General features: G+C 45.4%; 1 long non-coding RNA gene across 1 annotated transcript; it reads right to left on the reverse strand.

The window, feature by feature from the left end:
• Positions 1-296: 296 nt before the first annotated feature.
• Positions 297-13,628, reverse strand: LOC145721170 (uncharacterized). The gene is made up of 2 exons (XR_014144632.1): positions 5,817-13,628; positions 297-5,595 (listed from the first exon to the last, which is right to left on the reverse strand). It is a non-coding gene; the product is annotated as an uncharacterized LOC145721170 (long non-coding RNA).
• Positions 13,629-14,888: the final 1,260 nt, after the last annotated feature.

A 14,888-nucleotide genomic window follows, 5' to 3' on the forward strand; every position in this document is an offset into this window, starting at 1 on the left:
GGCGCCTGGGTGGCTCAGTTGGTTAAGCGACTGCCTTCGGCTCAGGTCATGATCCTGGAGTCCCGGGATCGAGTCCCGCATCGGGCTCCCTGCTCAGCAGGGAGTCTGCTTCTCCCTCTGACCCTCCTCCCTCTCATGCTCTCTGTCTCTCATTCTCTCTCTTGCAAATAAATAAAATCTTAAAAAAAAAAAAAAAAAATTAAAGTTTTTAAAAAAAAAATATTTCATGTTTAATTTTCCTATTTAATTTTTTCCTCCTTTTGACAGCGTTTCAGTGTTCTTTTTCTCAGGCTGGCTAGAGATTTATCCATTTGTTCTTTTCAAAACACCAATTTTCAGTGTCACTGATCTTCTCTGCCATACCTGTTTTCACTTTCACGGATTTCTCCTCTTACCTTCATTGTTTCTTCCTTCTGCTTGCTTTGTGTTCAGTGTGCCTTCTGGCATCAGAAAGCGGAAGCTTAACTGGCCGAGACCTCATTTGTTTCTACAGCACGCACTTCATTCCACCACAGTCCCTGTGGCACCGCTCTCACTGAGCCCCACAAACGCCGAGGTGTTTGTTTCACTTTCATTCAAATCAAAGTATTTTCAAATTTCCCTTATGATGTCATCTTTGGCGTGTTTAATTTCCCAATATTTGAGGGTTTTCCAGGCAGTGCTCTGTTGCTGAACTCCAATGTAAAGCAATGGCCACCACAGTCATTTTGAAGCCCCATCTAACAGTACCCACATCGGGCTCACCTCCAAGTCTGCTTCACTGATTTCTTTCTCGACAACAGGCCGCTTTCTGTGGACTGCACCCTTTCTTACTGAGTACCAGAGAAGATCAACAGCAACAGAAGTAAACAGTGTCTGCAGAGAAGGACGGCACACCTCTTCCCCTGCTACGGACAGTTAGGTCCACCCAGGCTTTCGCTGAGCCGCATCTGTGTTTACAAAGCTCAGTGCACGACAGGCCTCAAACTGCTGCCATGGTAAGCTGCCTTCACCTTCGCCTTCACGCCAAAACACTTTTCTCACAAATTACTGGCCAAAAAAGAAACTTTTTCCACATCTGCTGCAAGCTGGATGTGAGGCAGAAAAGCAAACCATCCAGTTTGGGCTCCAAATTCAGATTTACATCAAGATGTAGAGGACTGCGGGGCGCCTCGGCGGCTCAGTCGTTAAGCGTCTGCCTTCAGCTCAGGTCATGATCCCAGGGTCTTGGGATCCAGCCCCGCATTGGGCTCCCTGCTCCGTGGGAAGCCTGCTTCTCCCTCTGCCACTCCCCCTGCTGTGTTCCCTCTCTCGCTGTCTCTGTCAAATAAATAAAATCTTAAAAAAAAAATGTAGAGGACTGCAAGCTGCCTCAGTGTGAGAGTGCTGTCACTTTATTTTGGCAGAACATTAATGTCTATTAAAGGGGCACTGGAATCTGAGTGAGCACGCAGAAGACTCATCACCCACCTAGTGTCCTAAACCGAGCTGTGCACACAGTCTCTGGCTCACTCTCGAGCAGAAAGCACACCTCTCCCCACAGCTACGGAAGTCTCCAATGACCCCATTCTCACAGCAAGCTGGGGCTCTGCCTTGCTTCCACTGTGCATCCAGAGGTTCCTCGATGACTCTCTTCAGGTGCTACGCTGAAGATTCCGTACAAAACCTATACCTGCCTGTAAACAATACCAGCCAGACGTCCAAACTCACACCCTGCAACGACTTCATACAGTGTTACATTGAGAATCTCACATTTATACTGACTTTTTCTCAAGCCCTGAGAAATATAAGAACATACTGGAGCTGCTATCTCAACCATCACAGTGTGGGGTGAATCCAGCTATATATTAAGGTATGCCAGGGGATTTAAACACTTGTGGGGGCACCTGGATGGCTCAGTCGTTAAGCATCTGCCTTCGGCTCAGGTCATGATCCCGGGGTCCTGGGACTGAGTCCCAGATCGAGCTCCCTGCTCGGCGGGGAGCCTGCTTCTCCCTCTCCCACTTCCCCTCCTTGTGTTCCCTCTCTCACTGTCTTGCTCTCTGTCAAATAAATAAAATCTTAAAAAAAAAATTAAACATTTGTGATAGTGCCTACATGAAATAGCTTTGGCTGACCCTAACTGCTAAGTAATAAATTTCCAAACATGTTCAGTTGTTTTTTTAGTTATCCTGTATTCCTGTGTTCATTAAAAGTTTTGTTTTGTTTTTTTTGACATTTCACTGTGGTTTCTATATGGGACAAAATAAATCTTTCAAGGAAGAGTTATGTTGGAAATGCTGTATTTTTTACAGAAGAGTATTGATTATGCAATAAGCACTGAAAAGATCTCTCCAACTTTCTCCCAAATTAGGTTTTGCCTAGATGAACAGCTCAAATTTTGCAATAAAAAAGCAACTTTGTCATCGAGCACAGTAGTTACCACTAAACATTCAATATGTTTTTGGAGGAACCATCAAGGAAATACATCAATACGAAAAGTATATAAACGGCAGCAGTACGGTGAGAGCACTTTAAGTTCAATAAAGAAATGTGGAGGCATGAGCAGGACGCCACCTCTTGTGGCTGATGACTTCCTTCTAGAGCCGCCTGAGGCCTGTCCAGACTGAGAAGACAGGCCAGGACCAGAGTAATGGATGAAAGAGACTGTTCTCCAGACATGTCGTATTTCAGAACAACAGGGACACAGTTAAGATCCTACAAGTTTCCACATGGAAAAACGGGCGATATGCAAAGGACCCACAGTCAGTGACATCCAACTTGCCAACAGCAACGCTGGAAGAAGACAGAGCAATGTCTTGAACTAATTCCAAAGAAGAATTCCACACTCAACAAATGATCAAGTGTAAGGTCAGAATAAAGACATACAAAGTTTAGGAAGCTACTAGGGGATATTTCCTCCCAAAAGGGGAACAAATGAGGAAGACACTACATCCTCAACTGAGAGGGTCCAGAGGGACAGGACTTGCTTCTTGGTCCCTTCTAGCTGACTAGGCAGCCAGTGTGCTCACTGATACAGTAACCACACGGGAAGGTCTGGTCCATGCGGCTCTCAGGGGTCTGTCAGGCACTGCTCCACTCCCTGAGCCTGTCATTCAGTGAAGTCACAACAATTTAATGAGTAAGCCTTATGAGTGTAACTGTTATGTTAGGGATAACTAAACAGATTTATTCTAAGTCACCAAACTAGATTTTAAAAGTATAGCTGGAGGGGCGCCTGAGTGGCTCAGATGGTTAAGCGTCTGACTTCAACTCAGGTCATGATCTCAGGGTCCTGGGATTGAGCCCCACATGGCATTGGACTCCCTGCTCAGTGGGGAGTCTGCTTCTCTCTCTGCCTTTGCCCCCTCCCCCGTTTGTGCTTTCTCTCACTCTCTCTCCTGCTCTGTCAAATAAATAAATAAATAAAATCTTAAAAAATACATATATAGCTGGAAAAAAGATACAGCTTAAATTATTTTTAGTCAACCTTAAAATGTATCATGTACTTATATGCCAGATGTTACAGTGCTAAATACTCTATGCATCACCTGATTAACCCCTCAGTAACCCAATGAGGTATCAACTGTCGTCACTCCTTATAATTTTAAATCTGTAAAGTTAGGGGCGCCTGGGTGGCTCAGTCAGTTTAAGCATCTGCCTTCAGCTCAGGTCATGATCCCAGGATCCTGGGATCGAGTCCCACATTGGGCTCCCTGCTCAACAAGAAGCCTGCTTCTCCCACTGCCTGCCACGTTCCCTGCTTGTGCATGCGCTCTCTCTCTCTGACAAATAAATAAAATCTTTAGGAAAAAAACTGTAAAATTATAAAAAAAGATATCCGAGGCAAAGAAAGGTCAGTAACTAGCTCAAAGTTGTTCAAACAGTTAGTGTTACACCCAGCAACTAGACAAGCCCAGGGGCTTACCCTGATGCTATACTTACTCTCATTTTGACAACAAGTCTTAAAAAATTTTTAAAGACTAATTAAAAATTTAAAAAAATTTTATTTATTTATTTTTTATTTTTATTTATTTATTTATTTTAAGATTTTATTTATTTATTTGATAGAGAGAGACACAGCGAGAGAGGAAACACAAGCAGGGGGAGTGGGAGAGGGAGAAGCAGACTCCCCGCAGAGCAGGGAGCCCGATGTGGGACTCGATCCCAGGACCCTGGGATCATGACCTGAGCCGAAGGCAGTCGCTTAACCGACTGAGCCACCCAGGCGCCCAAAATTAAAAAAATTTTTAAAAGATTTATTTATTTGGGGGGAAGGGAGCACGCAGGAGTGAGTGGGGGGGGGAAGCTGAGGGAGAGGATCTTCAAGCAGACCCCACCACCACCACCGAGTGTGGAGCCCACCAACGATGACAATGACAACAAGGACAATGACGCAGGGCTCCATCTCACAACCCATGAGATCATGACCTCACCCAAAACCAAGAGTCGGACACTTAACCAACTGAGCCACCCAGGTGCCCTGAGTCTATATAAAATTTTTAAAAAGTAAGAAAACCAGATACAAAAATTAAGACTTGTCCCCTTGCTCATACTTTTCCCCTCAGGTCTGAACGTTCTTTGTCCTCTCCCTCCTCCTTCCAGGAAATACCACTCAACCTTAAAATCAGAGCTTAAAGACACATCACTGAACCTTCCTGACCACCCCTCTCCCTCTCCCTTGCGTTCTCTTGATCCGTTTCTATTTTTCTACCCTACAAGACTGTAAGTAGGGACTGTGCCTTGCCTTCATTGGTATTTCGGACATTTGTTTTGGGTGGGGAGTGATCTGTTCAGCTTATAAACCACCTTTTCTAGGAGCTACCCCCATGGTTCCTCCTCCCAACCTGTTCTGGGGTGATCCACCAGCCCCTGACAGCACGTTTATACGACACAAGCCTGTCTCCCCCCCACTGACCCCAGTCATAGCTGACCAGACCAGAAAGAGGTACCCAACTCAAATCAGACACAACAAACTCTACCCCCAATAACGTGGACACTGAGACTGTCGGTGGGGCAGACTGTCCATGTCTGGAAGTGGGACATGAACTTGAAAGCTGGAGCTGGCGACCCTTCACAACTTGGACACAGCTTTCTGAGCAGCAGCAGGAGCAACACAGACGCACAGGAGGCACACACTCACGACCATCCCTGTTCCTGTCCCTCCTCAGGCTCCTCTACACGCCGTCTTCATAATTAATTCTTCCTGTGTTCTGTTAATCTAGAGCTTCCGTTCTTTGCTTCTTGCAACCAAGTAACTCTAATATCATGATCTGTACACCATACCTGTGCCAGCACCAAGCACGCACTCCCTAGGTGCTTGCAAGTCAGCCCACAAACTCACTTTATGGCTTCACCAATGGTCTCTGGAAGGTCTCCCAAATTCCACCTGTCTTCCTTTCCAAGCTGGAATGTTTTCTTTGCCTGCAATTACATCCCCTACGTCTGTCTCCCACCTGGATGATGGCAATAACAGAACCTCAGCCCTCCTCTCACTTGACCTGTATTAGCAACATCTGACATACCTAATCACTTCCTCCTCGAGTCCCGTCTCCCAACTGGTTTAAGGGGCACCATTCTCTCATACTTCTTCCCCCGATTGCACTCAATTCTTAGAATCCTAAACACTGCAGTGCTCTCAGGGCTCAAGCTCCTGCTATCTTTTTTTTTTTTTTTTTTTTTAAAGATTTTATTTATTTATTTTGAGAGAGAGAGAATGAGAGAGAACACATGAGAGGGGGGAGGGTCAGAGGGAGAAGCAGACTCCCTGCCAAGCAGGGAGCCCGATGCGGGACTCGATCCCGGGACTCCAGGATCATGACCTGAGCCGAAGGCAGTCGCTTAACCAACTGAGCCACCCAGGCGCCCAAGCTCCTGCTATCTTTACAGGCCTTACCTTTCCAAACAGACTAATGGTGGCTTCACCACCCTCCTTAAGCACAGACTCAAATATACCCTTCCCACCAAGCTGCCACTCAATTCTATCCGTCCCCTCTCTCACCCTTTGCACTCCACCCCCGCTGCCCCTGGCCTCCATCTCTGCCTAGCCTGCTACTGACTCGCTCCCCCAGCTGTCTCTTTTCCTCTTCAACCCACCCTACACATTACTGCCTGATTTATCTTTCTGAAGGACAGCTCTGACATCTGACTCCTCCGCTCAAGTCTTCAAACACTCCTCCTACGGAAGAAAATCAAACTTTTCAGCCCAGCCTAATTTAAAGCTCTCCACCTTACCCACCTTACCCACTGTGTCCCAGGTGTTCCCTACCCCCCCCCAAACTCAGGGCTCTGATCATTAAGTCTGAGGAGGGCCAGACAGATGTACACAAACACGTCAGGAGAGTCTGCTGCTCTCTGCCATTTGGACCAAGATCCTGACCACTTCAACAGAATTTCTCTTAAACATAAATCCTAAAAACACAAATGCATTTTTGCCTTGAAGAATTAGAGACAATTTTAAAATCTAAAAGAAAGAAAGAAAGAGAAAGAAAAAAAGAGAGAGAGAAAGATGGCTAGAGAAAGTGTGGAGATGTCTAAGCAGAGTCCTGAGGAGCTGGGTAAGCAGGTGCAAAGTCCGTGGGACACTGACTTCTTCCTGCTACTCAAGTTCCTACCTCCTTAGACACTGATCCTTGGATGTGACAGCAAGTTGACAAATTAACTTTTTTGTCCCTCCCCTGATGTTTAGTCCAACTGCTATCCCTCTCTTAAAAGAAACCTTGTTGGTACAAAAAAGTTCAGTCAAAAAAAATGGGGGAAGGTGGAGGAACACAGTAAAGAAGCAAATACTCAAGTAAGATGAAATTCCTTGATCAAAGAATCCTTAATCATTAGGAATTCAGCAAGAAGCTTACTGAATGTAAGTAAACCAAATTCCATCCAAGTTATTCATTAATCAGGAATGTTTAAAAAGCCAAGGAGACAAACAAGACCCCTAGAGAAGGTATAACAGACACAGAGTCATTGTGGGCTATGCAGGGAGGAAAGAGCACTTGGAGGTCACCTGCTGTTTGTTTCCTGGATTGGGGGGGGGGAGCAGGGGGATCCTTCCGCAGAACTGGATAGTGTGAAGTGAGTGAGGGGACTCTTGAGCTGGGAGAGACTGTGGGGGAGGACAGCACCTGGATGCACGGTGCTCAGGACCGCGATCAGCCCTGGCTCATTCTTCATGTGGTTCTCAGTGTCCGGGGCTGGCACAAAGCGGCCTCCTAAATATCTAGCATCAGTTTACTTCTTTCTTCAATGAATGATTCTTCCTCCTCCCAATCCTACCTAACGTAGTAATTAGCAATTTGATGATGCACTGGGGCGATCACGAATATGAATTCTGACAATAGTTGATTTTTCCTTTAAAGCCAAATAATAACATTAATTCAGAAAGTATGAGAGGTTCATGTACCACTGAACCTTCTTGAGGGAAGTGTCCTAGAAAACAATGACATAGAAAAGGCACCCAAGAAAGATTCCACGGAGGGCATATTCTGATTTTTTTTTTTAAGATTTTACTTATTTATTTGACAGAGAGAAACACAGTGAGAGAGGGAACACAAGCAGGGGAGTGCGAGAGGGAGAAGCAGGCTTCCCTTGCGAGCAGGGAGCCCAATGCGGGGCTCAATTCCAGGACCCTGGGATCATGACCTGAGCTGAAGGCAGGTGCTTAACAACTGAGCCACCCAGGTGCCCCGGATTTTTTTTTTTTTTTTTGGGCAGGTCACCGGTGACCTGAGATGCTGCATTTTTTTTTAAGATTTTATTTATTTATTTGCCAGAGAGAACGAGAAAGCACAAGCAGGGGGAGTGGCAGGCAGAGGGAGAAGCAGGCTCCCCACTAAGCAGAGAGCCTGATGCTGGGCTTGATCCCAGGACCCCGGGATCACAACCTGAGCCGAAGGCAGACGCTTAACCAACTGAGCCACCCAGGTGCCCCCATATTCTGATTTTTTAAGCACTTCACATATTTTCATGGGGTAATTTCATCGTCTAATCATCTGTCCTGTCTTTCCTGTTTCCTCACAGGAAAAAAGAAATCTGTCATTAACAACTACATCTTTTGGGAAATGGTTAACTCTAGAAGTGAAAAATTAAAATGACTCCCGTTTCCCCCTGACTACCCTGCCCCATCCCCAAAAGTTTAACTGGCTTAGTCAAGGCTCTTCTGTTTGCCAGAAAGAAAGAACTCCCACTGGGAAGTAGAGAGGTACCTGACAGTTCCCAAAGACAGGGAGCACAGCGGGCTCCAAGGGAAGTTTCTGTTTTTCTGGGTATACTTTCTCTATCCTTCTACCACCCTCTCTCCAGACCATCTACTGTCACCCTGTGTATAGTCCAAAACCACCTACAATTCCACATCCTAACCACCATCCAATGACAGCCATGTCTGTTTCTAGAAAGAGTCCTCTGCACCAGCTCACTGGCTGCCTGTCCTCAGACCAGTGGCCAGTCAGCCAGCTACAGCAGAGAGGATGGCAGCCCCTGCCACAGGCCCTATGGATGGGGTCTGTAGAAGGGAATATAGGTTAGGGCCAAGCAATGACTGGTGTCTTTAATATAGTAACAAACGTCCCCCTTTAAGTTATATAAGCATTTATTCCTTTACTCTGTCATCATTGAACTAGTTGAAAAGGATGAGTCATAAAATATCATACACGAATCCAAATACACAATAATTCCGTTCCCCAAAACTTACGGTGAACAGATACATGTGGCCCTAAAAAAGAAAAAAGACAAGTATAAAATCTCTTTAAATCTTTTTTTTTTTTTACAAGCATTCATGAATATCCCCAAGGTCTTATCCACTTATTGTGCCAAATCTAGGAGAAAGGGCCAGAATCAGAAAGCATCTAAGAAAGGAGGCCATTTGCTCTTTTGATCCAACACACATTTTCAGTTCATCTGTCACAAGTGTCAAGAAAAACTACAGGCAACCTCCCAAAAATCCATTTTTAAGTAGAGTTTCCTAGATGATAAATTCCATTTTCCTCTAGAAGCTACATTATGAATGCTGGTGAGGCCTCTTTAGTTGACATCTGTTGGTTGTTTCTGTGTGTCCTCCAACTTCCCCTCTGGTGATAGACAGCACGAAGAGGACTTAACTTTGGCTCCTTCCACCCTCACCCAGGTACTTGCGGTGGGCAAGCCCCTTACCATGGGAACACACCACCTCCAGGCCGCAGTGACTAGTTCAGGCCGACCGTGAGTCTTTAAAACCCCAGCTCCCAAACTGCACCGTGAGGTGCCTGGGACACTGCGGTGAACTCACAGCACACCACAGGGTTATTTTAAAGTTGAGAGACACTCAGCAAATCTGCCAGCTGACCGGAGCGGCTAGGTCACAGCTCACCGGCAGACAGCACTACACCCTGTGATGATGTCACATCCTTGCAAAGCTAGGTTTTCAGTGGTTGCTTTGATAAAAAAGCAAGCGCTGCAAGAAAATCAACATGGAACAGGAAATGAAGGTGGCGGCATCCAGTCTCAGTGAAGTCTGAGAAGCTATACAGACTACTAGTTATCAAGTGGTTTATTCCAGAATAAAATAAAAAATAGGCTTTTTTAAAATTTATGGGTATTACTTTTTTTCAGATGACCACAAAGTTCTTGGGACACAAATACTTCAGTTGTTTGGAACTAATGACTCAATAAAGGTAACTTCAGGTATTTACTTTGACGTAGGGGCACTGTGAAAATCCTAGGCACTAAAGGTGCCACAAACGTGGGAATCTTTACATTGAGACTCAAATATGGACCTTGGGAGGATGGGGGTGGGGGTGGGCAGCACCTGATGAATGTGCTACACCCCCGCACTTGGGCTCCAACTCCACCCAGAGAACCTCACCTAGCTCTCTGCCCCCTGCTTCAGGGGGGCTGTAAACTATAAATTTATCAAGAGTGGGAACTTTCTGTTCTCTGAACAAAACCCAAGAGGGACTTACTAACCGCTTACTGAAAGAGAGACACATTCCCAGGGGAAGCAAGATCTGCAATGCAGCCTTGAGGACAGGTGCATCTCAAAGACCTTGGATGCTTAGGAAGGAGACAGAAAAGGGCTGGAAAAGAAAGCCACAAAGGAGCTGAAGCTGGCTTCCCAGCGGCCCGACGACGCAAGCAAAGCAGCTGAAGCCAAGAGAGGGCGCAGAGGGAGAAGACAGGAGATGCTGCCCAAGCCCTGAGGGCCTCAGATCGGACCCTCCAAGCAGTGCAGAGCACCAGAAATACTAACAGAGGCGGCCCACGACACAACCTTTCTGTGGTATTCTGCCCAAAATGCAAAACCTGAATCTAGCCTTTAGGAAGCCCAGAAAGACCCAAAGTTGGGTCAAAACCAGCCTGTACTCTTTAAAATGTCAAGAGCAAGAAAGACAGAGAAAGAAAGAAAGGCTGTTCCAGATTAAAGAAGAATAGACACGATCTCTAAATACAACACGTGTTCTGGGCTGACTGGCCCGGGATCAGGAGGAACAGCCATAAAAGACATTATAGGGACAATTAACAAAATGTAAAATAGAAAACAGCTTAGCATCAGTGCTAACTTACAAATTTTGATGAGTGAGCTGTGGTTTTATAAAAATATATCCATGTTCTCAAAAAATACACACCTGATGTATTTAGTGATAAAGAGGGGAAAAGTGATGTAAACTTTGCATCCTACTTAATATTAATAAATTCACATTTGTTTTAAAATAAAAGTGGCATGTGCATTATGACAGCAACCTTGCAATCGCATTTAGGATGAACTGGAAAACGAGAACACTCTCTGCTGCCCAGTCTGCCACTCAGTGACTACTGGGGACACCCTCTCCTCCCCCAGTCCTGGCAGCAGCCCCAGAACCACCCCTTCTAGCAGGAAGGAAGGTCTCAGCCAGAGGGGCTGGCTCTCTGGTTAAGAGTGGAGTGCTTGGACACGAGCCTCCAAGATTTGGCAAACTGGGCAATCAGGAGACTAACAACAATCTGAGTGGGGTGTGGCCGCCCATTAACTCCTCCTCACAGTGTGGGGGCCACCATCCTCGCTTCCTAAGTTTACTACCCAATGGTGCAAAGTACTTCATTTTTATAGAAGTAGAACTAATGAACCCAGCAGAAAGATAAAGAAACCAATGAGAGGGGCACCTGGGTGGCTCGGGCGTTAAGCGTCTGCCTCCGGCTCAGGTCATGATCCCAGGGTCCTGGGATCGAGCCCCGCATCGGGCTCCCTGCTCGGCAGGAAGCCTGCTTCTCCCTCTCCCACTCCCCCTGCTTGTGTTCCCTCTCTCGCTGTGTCTCTCTCTGTCAAATAAATAAATGAAATCTTAAAAAAAAAAAAAGAAACCAATGAGAGCTCGGTGGAGTGCATGGAATCACCCCTTGGAGACTTGCAGAAATACCATGGGGAGGGAAGGCAGTGCAATTCAAACTGCAGTGGACCAAGGCCACACAAACTGCCTCCATACGTTGAAGGGGGGCACCTGCACAGCCCACAGCCCTCAACCCTCCAAGAGCACGCAGGCAGAACACACATGTCTCCCCCAAGGCACTGCTCACACTGGGTGGTCTTGTGCACTGCACGGGGGTGGACAACACCCCTGGCCTCTACCCAGCAGATACCAGTAGCCCACCCCAAGTTTTAACACCCCCAGATGTCCCTCTGAGAATTGTCACTGTTCCTCTCCACAGCCTGTCAACAGAGTCCGTGAACGGGCTGAAGTTTCTCCAACCAATCTGAAGAGTCAGAGCAGTTCAAGTGGGCAGGCTGAGGAGAGGGGCTGGCTTAACACAGAAGCGAGGGCCAGAGAGAACAGAGCGAGTAAGTGACAAACACCCAAACGTGAAAATTGTGTCAGTACCATTCAAGGCAACCTGTTAGAGCCTCATCCGCCAGTGAACGCAGAGCACAGGGCCCTCCGTGGCTGGTGCCCTGAAGGGGAGACAGGCAGGCGCGCTGCCACCAGGAACGAGCACACCACGGACAGCTTTAGACTCACCCACCTTTCCAGAAGTGACTCCTTAGTGATATAAATGCCTTTCTCATGGCTAAACCCACAGTGATTAAGTCCCAATGTGATCCAGATGTTGTCCTGAGAACTACAACAGAATCAAAAAAAATAAACCCAAAGAACTCACTCCTTATCCTCAGAGTTTTCAGACCCTCCTCATTCAACTGTCCCAGAGGAATTCGCCTTCCGAGGAGGCACTTCCCGTACTTAAACATCCAAATTTCAAACATCACAGTAAGCTTCCAAACAAAATTTAAACTGGAAAAATTCAGAAAGCCTATCTATATTTCTTGCACATAAAGCACTCCATTCATTAACTTAGTATACATTAGCACATAACTGGTAACAGAAAATTTTTGAAGGAAATCAACGCACAGCAGTGTTTCTGTGGAGGCCATGCCGCACAGCAGGACGCACAGAGTCTGGGATCAGAAGGTGGGTCTGGGTCCCAACTCTGTGACTTCAGGTCAACTGCTTAATCCTCAGATCTGCTTCTCTGCTGATAAGAGGTCAAAAGACGCCTTGCTGGTCAAGAGCTCAGAGCAGGGACGGCCCCTTTTTCAGTACAGGGCTAGACAGCAAATGACGGGCTCTGAGGCAACTAGTCAATCACGCCGTCGGTTCAGCTGTCCCAGAAGCGGCCACAGACAGCACGTGAGATGAGGTGTGCTGATACGACAATCTACGGACCCAGACTTGAACTTCCCCTAACTTTCCCGTATCACAAAGTGTTCTTTCTTTGATTTGCTGTAACCATTTAAAACATAAAAACCATTCTAGCTCGTGGGCCATATAAAAGGATGGCAGGCTGTATGTAGCTTGCCAGCCTCTGGTGTAGCGCAGAGTGCCTGGCACACAGCGGGTCATCGATACACAGCTACAATTACCATCCTGAAAGCTTTACAGGTCACAGTAACTACATGCTGTCAGTCTCAGATCTTAGAACCAAAAACTGACTTCCCCCAATATCCTCAGGAATTGTTCTTCTCCCACCTACTGATTCCGTTCCTAGCCATTCTGCTTTGCGGTGGCTTCTGCTGGCCGGAAGAGTACACAGACACTTCAGATACACCTAGCACTCCTGCACTCCAAGAAATGAACTTTTGATTCCTTAAATCAAATTATGTCATCTTGCCAATCTTGAAAATCCATTATACAAAAGATTTTCCACCCAAAAATTTATACTTTAAGTGGAATTCTACCTCTTACAATTTATATGTTAACCAAGAGGTTACATTTTAGCTGAACATCTACCCATATTTTTTGCTTCCTACATCTTTATCTTAGGTCCCTGACAGGCCTTGACACCTCTCCCTTTCACATGACCTAAAGTCTTCATCAGTGACAATGGGCATCACTGACTAAATTCTACTTAGTCTTTGGTTTTGCCTGATTGCCTTGTACAAATTGACTGCACAGTGTTACCTAATCTGACATCACTGAAAAGTACTGTTATTAAAAACCAACAGGGGCGGGGCGCCTGGGGGCTCAGTTGGTTGGGCATCTGCTTTTGGCTCAGGTCAGTGATCCCGGGGTCCTGGGATTAAATCCGGCATCGGGCTCCCTGCTCCTCAGGGAGCCTGCTTCTCCCTCTGCTTCTGGCCTCTCTGTCTCTCATGAAAAAATAAATTAAAAAAAAAACAAAAACACAACTTAACTAAAGATAACAAGAAATACAAAATCTCAATAGTCAACTTCTATTTTTTTTTTTTTTTAAGATTTTATTTATTTATTCATGAGAGACAGAGAGAGAGAGGCAGAGGGAGAAGCAGGCTCCCAAGGAGCAGAGAGCCCGATGCAGGACTCGATCCCAGGACCCTGAGATCATGACCTGAGCCGAAGGCAGACGCTTAACCATCTGAGCCACCCAGGCGCCCCAGTCAACATCTATTTTAAAAATTAAACACAGAATTTAAAACATTCCCACAAAGGAAACTCCAGGCCCATAGGGCTTTACCGGTGAATTCTGCCAAATAATTAAGTTTGAAATAATATCAATCTTATGTAAAATCTTCTCAAGAGTTAAGAAAAAGCTCATTTAATAAGGCCAATATACTTCCATGTTAAATTCTGACAGTGACATTAAAAAAATAGGAGAACTATAGGCCAAGCTCTCTCACAAATATAGTCTGCTTGAGATTCTCTCTCCCTCTGCCCCTCCCCCACTCCTTCTCTTTAAAAAATTAAAATTAAAATTAAAAAAATTAAAATTAAAATCTTCAAAAAGCCAAAAACAAAAAACACCAGACTGCAGTTATTACATGTCATTTATAACAGTGCTCACGGCATTAATTCTTTTACAAAACATAATGAAAAGATGCAGCAAAAAAAGCAAACCATGAGCATAAGATGCTATTAAAGAGCTGACTACAGCACCAGTAAAAACCTTTTACCTCAAAGGCAAACTTAGTCAATTACACCTCAATAAAAAAATAAAGGCAAACAAATTCAAACTGTGAGATTTCCGTAATACACTTATTTGTCTTTGAGAGAGTTTCTATTATGTTCAAACATAAATCATTTCCTTTCATATTTCCTCCAAAATGAAAGGACTTTTCCCTAATTATCATGATCTTGGTAAATTTTCCACAAAAAATACAGAGAAACCAGCATCTTACTACTATGTGTTCCTTGCCCCCATCAACCCACAGGGGTGAACAGGAGCCTGTATTTCTTCCAGACTTTGATGCACAAGTGCATAATTTTTCATAAATGAATCAAATGAGATCATACATATTCTGAAAATTCTTCTCCCCCCCCCATTTACTGCATCGTGGTCATCTCATGACCATAACAAGGGGTCACCTTAAATTTTTAAGAGCTACACAGTATTCTGTGAGTAACCAATCCCTACTGATAGGCAGTTAGAATTCAACCATGTATTCATTTCACAAATATTTATTGAGTTATATTACAGTGAAGGCACTGTCAGAGTACACATCATGGAGATCTCTGCCC

The sequence above is a fragment of the Leptonychotes weddellii genome, chromosome 4 (genome assembly GCF_054177405.1).
Source record: "Leptonychotes weddellii isolate Sample4059 chromosome 4, ASM5417740v2, whole genome shotgun sequence".
NCBI lineage: Eukaryota > Metazoa > Chordata > Mammalia > Carnivora > Phocidae > Leptonychotes > Leptonychotes weddellii.